Here is a 5,260-nt window from a genome sequence, read left to right as displayed (position 1 = left end):
TGAGCGCCCTCTGCTGGTCCATGAGGCTAACTACTGCAGATGATGCCGATATCAGGGAGCAGAAGTTTTCAGATATTGATTTATCAGCTGATATATTGAATATATTGTTCTTGTGACAAATAAATTAAATTAAGGTTTGATCCATAAACAGTCATATAAAGAACCATTAAATAAAAATACAATTAAATATAGAGAATTTTAATTTAGAGATGAATGCAATTTGTTCTTAATTGTGAACATCTTTGTAAATATGACATTGTTAAATAACTTATATGTCTGTTATACTTGTAAACATCTAAAGTAATACCAACAACAATAAGAAGAAGATAAATAATAGATATTACTTGGATTTCCTGCATTTTTTTCTATAAAACAAAAGTTTTCATATCAGAGAATATCTAGAAACATAAAAAGCAGATACTGATGATTTCAAAAGTCTCATATCGTCTGATTTTTATCGACCAATCAAGCCCAAATTATTTTTCCCGAGGAACAACATATAAAATCTAAATTTATCAACACTGTTCCAGAATTAGAAATGTGAGGAGAATATCCAAACGCTGGTGGAAGCTGCAGTAAAACCCCCGTGACCCTGAGAGCTGCTTCGTTAGGAGACGAGAGGAATAAAAAGTTAAGGCCTCGGCAGGTCGAGGTTTTTATTCCCTCACTCGAGTCGCCGATCGGAGTTTAGAGCTTCTGAGCATCAATGTTTCTGTTTGTTCACTGAAAGATTCATGAGCGCCACATCCACATGAATCATTCACTAAGGAAATGATTGTCGTAAACATGAAGTGCCATCTCTGCCACTGTGCGCTGAAAAATTCATGCTTTTTAAGTCATAAATTATGACGAGGCTCTCTCTCTCTCTCTTTCTCTCTCTCTGCTGGGGGGGGGCTGCGACTTCCTCCTCTTCCAGCTTTCTCTTCCTGACCCAGGTTCACTCTCTCTCACACACACACACACACACACACACACACACACACACACACACACACACAGACACACAGACACACACAGAGAGACACAAACACACAGTAGTGTCTTGTAGACTTATTCTCACCTTACCTAACCCTTAAATTAAAGTTAACCTTAACCTAACCCTTAAGTTAAAGTTAACCTTACCCAACCCTTAAGTTAAAGTTAACCTTAACCTAACCCTTAAATCACTCCAAACCTAAACTTCACCCTTATCTTTACCCTAACTCTTAAATATATCTTACAATTCCTGTTAATACTGTTATATTCCATATATATTTCTACTGTACAGATCCTATTTATTACATTTTCACTTTAATATGCACAATACTCTGCATTATATGCACAATACTCTGCAATATATGCACAATACTCTGCACTTTACTGCCTTTCTTTTGCCCTTCTGGTTAGACGCTAAACTGCATTTCGTTGCATATGTACTTGTACTGTGCAATGACGATAAAGTTGAATCAAAAAAGAATAAAAAAAATCTAATTAAAGAGGAAGCCTTACCCTAACAAAGGTAACCTTATCCTAACACTTAACTTAAACCTTACCCTAACACCTTTAAGGTAAGGATTTACATATCAGCTCTTCCTTTGAGTTAAGTAGCACACGTCCAGCCACTGGGGGACGATGGAGTTATCTAATCAATAACACCATCAGTGTTTTATATTATAAAATCAAATATCATCCTCAGAGCTTCCCCCTGCTCTCACTGCCAGATCCTGGATTTTTCCAGGGGAGTGTGTGGTCCTATCTGTGTGTGCACGTCTTTGTGTGTGTTCCTCTCTCTCTCTCTCTCCCTCTCTCGCTCGGCCCTCACCTCCAGGCGAGTCGATCCTCTTACAGTAATACCATTCCCTAATCTCAGAGGCGTATCACAGGCAGCTCAGAGCGCTCAGCACTAATAGGTTCACACAAATGGGATCTAGTCAAAAAACCTCCCAATCCTCCTGCTACTGTAAATATGGAAAGCATTATCTGCGTCCGCCCGGGGGGTGCGAGGTGGAACCGATGCAGATTTGACAGAGAGGCGGAGAGATAGCAGCCAAAAAAACAGATGATTTAACAAGCTGTTAGCGGCGTTACAGGAGTAATGTTATTGGTTGTACGGATGAAATCAAACTGAATTTAAACTTCAGCAGCCTCACTGAGGTCTGGTGTCGCTGGAACAGGAAGGATTTTGCAAAACAAAATCCATTGTTGGAACATTTGGATGCATGTGAAACATATGAAGAGGCTGGTTACGTGTGATTTAATAATGTATTTTGCAAAATGACTCAAATCTGAATGAATTTGAGTTTGTCGAACCACAGAAAAATGTATTAACCTCCATGTTTATACAATTTAATTTTAATATTGTTAAAAAAGAAGCAGTTTTCTCTGCCACAACAAAACCTTCTCAGACTGTTTTTATAAAAGTAATTTACTCCTAAATGTATTCCTGTCTCTTCAGGATTTAAAGACAGATTCATGCATAAAACTTTACATTTTTAAGAGGTGCACACATGATTGTATTTCACAAGCAGGTACAGAAGCTTGATGTTTTATATGTTAAAGATCCTGAAGCTGAAATGAAGCTGATTGTATAAATGCTTCAAATAAGGAAATATTAATAGTTTACAGAATAAAAGATGCTTCTGTTAATAATCCTGATTTGTCTGGTTGAGCTTTGACTCCTCAGGAGGAAGGAGGAGAGACAGAGAAGCAGATCAGGTGATGAACTGACCTCAGTCTGAGGAGCTGTGGGACCAGTGAGATGTTTTGGTTCCATGATGGTCTTCGTCACCGCAGATGAATCTCACACTGACACACACACACAGTCCTGCAGCGACATCTTGAGGCTGAAGAGAGTACTGCGTCCTGTAAATCAGGTGAGTTCTGAGCATAATACTCAATAAATTAAATTAACTGTAATAAATTGAGATTTATGGTCTGTATCTAGTCTAATAATACAATTCAGCTTTGGTCTAGAGTCCGTGAGTGACATGACATGAAAACTGAGGAAAGAAATCATATTATTTCAATATTATGATTAATATATGAAATATAAGAAGCATTGGAATCTACTAGAAAGAGAAATGTATTGACTCTATAGCGGAATAATACAATTCAGCCTTGGTTTAGAGTCATGACACAGAAGCTATTGATTGTTTAAGATATTAATATTCACACACAATGTGAAGCACTGACATCTACAGAAAAATATCTTATTTTTTTAGGATGATAATACAATGGTGTCCGTCAGTGGGTCACATGACATGGAAGCTCTTGATAATATCTATGTTTTTAAAATATTAATATTCATACATGATATGGAAGCTAATTAAAACCATGTTAAATATTCATATTGGTAAATATTCCTATAAAAAACAGGACGCACGTAACATGTGTCCTTAAAGATTGAAACAGCTAAAAACAACTTTAACTGTTTAACTGTTAGTTAACTGAATAATAGTTAGCTGAGGTTATTGAAACTAAAAGTTACAGGAATAAAGTTATAGTTAAAAAGTGGGACTGCTAACCTGCTAACCTGCTAGCCGGGTCTTATCCCGGGTGTGTGTGGTCCTGGTCGGTGTGAAGTTCCGGAAGTGACCGGCAGGTGAATAGCTGCCTGTTAGCATCGTTAGCCTGGCTAGCATCCTCCTCTCCAGGCTCCTGCTAAAGCTAACAAGCGGATTTATGAAGCCGACAAGCGGAGATTAATTTTATTTCCTCTGCTGTTTTATTTTTCTGTCTTTCTCAATATAACGGAAGTTCCCCGGATGTTTAAAACCCTCTGTCAACTGACGTGACCTCTGACCTCACCTGACCTCATCATCATGAAACAGTGACAAGAAATAAGTAATGAGTGATACTGCTGTTTTAAATGTGTAGTCTACTTATCCATGTATATATTTTGAAGCTAGACTGTCAACATTATTCATGGACGTATTTTTTAAATAAGTATTATCTCTTTAAATATTATTTCACCTCATAACCTTAGATTGTGTGTGAAATTGTTAACAAAACCAGTATTTATACATGAGATCCATACATTTTTAGTACAAGTGTTGTACCATGATTGTATGTCATTTTAGTATTTATGGGTTTTGTATATAGAGGAACATGTATATAATGTATATGAATCAGTCACCACAACACAGTTAAAAACACGTGTCAGATTGCTAAATGTGCCCTTAGCTTTTTATTAACAACCACACGATAAAAACCCATCAGAGACGAGCTGCTGGTTCCAGCGTCACAGACTCCGATCATTCAGGAATAAAAACAGTAACAGTCAGATCATGTTGGTTTGGCTTCGCAATGTTCATTAGAGAAGAAGAAAACACAAACACACACGTCTTCTTGGGTACATTGTAAACAACAAGTAACACAAACACACACAAAGTAATCCCAATTTTTAACGACCTACTGAACGTGTGGCTTAATTCTGAGGAGAGAAAAGAAAGAACAAATGTTTATAAAAATAGATAAACCAACTTTCCCCTTTAGAAGTAAGAAGCACTTAAGTTGAGACACTTTGACAGAGGAACGTTTAAAGAGGCTGACGTGGTCACACCTACACAACAGAGGAGAAAACAGCACTATTCACAATTTATTTTTAAATTAAAGACACTTTATAACATCCGGTATAATCAGGTCCCACCATAATTCATAATAAAACATTAAAAAGAGGATCCTCTGACACGTTGAGCTTCAGCTTTCATGCGACTAACGGACAAATTAACTGGAATCTTGTGATAACTTTAATAAAACAGCATCATACCGAGTGCTGTGCAGACCTCAACGTTTAAAAGTATCACAGCGTCTCCACTCCGGCAAAAAACTGACTAAAAACAAAGCTTTGATTTTTTAAAAATCCTGAGTTACACAACATTGTCAGTCACACAGACAACGGCACGACTTTGACCTCCGGGGACCAGAGGGCGTGTCTTCGCTGAGCGGTTACTTCCTGTTGCAGAGGCGAGGACCCAGAGGCGGTGGAGTCGAGGTCACACGAGGTCACACGAGGTCACACGAGGTCACACGCTTCAGGTCGGTGGAACAGAAGCTGCTGGTTTCGTTTCTGAAAGTCGAGCGACTTCAGGAGGCGGCAACGTTTGTTTCATCTCCTCGTAAAGTGCTGGCGTTTCCCGAGGAGGCGTTCGAAGCTGAGACCGGTTCCAGGCGGTCGAGACCGGTTCAGCTGCGACTCCACAGATAAAATGAAAATCCCAAAATATTTACATCCCTCCTCCTCCTCCTCCTCCTCCTCCTTCTCCTCCGTCCCTTTGCTCCG

The sequence above is a fragment of the Limanda limanda genome, chromosome 1 (assembly GCF_963576545.1).
Source record: "Limanda limanda chromosome 1, fLimLim1.1, whole genome shotgun sequence".
Lineage (NCBI taxonomy): Eukaryota > Metazoa > Chordata > Actinopteri > Pleuronectiformes > Pleuronectidae > Limanda > Limanda limanda.
This window is presented reverse-complemented; position numbering follows the sequence as displayed.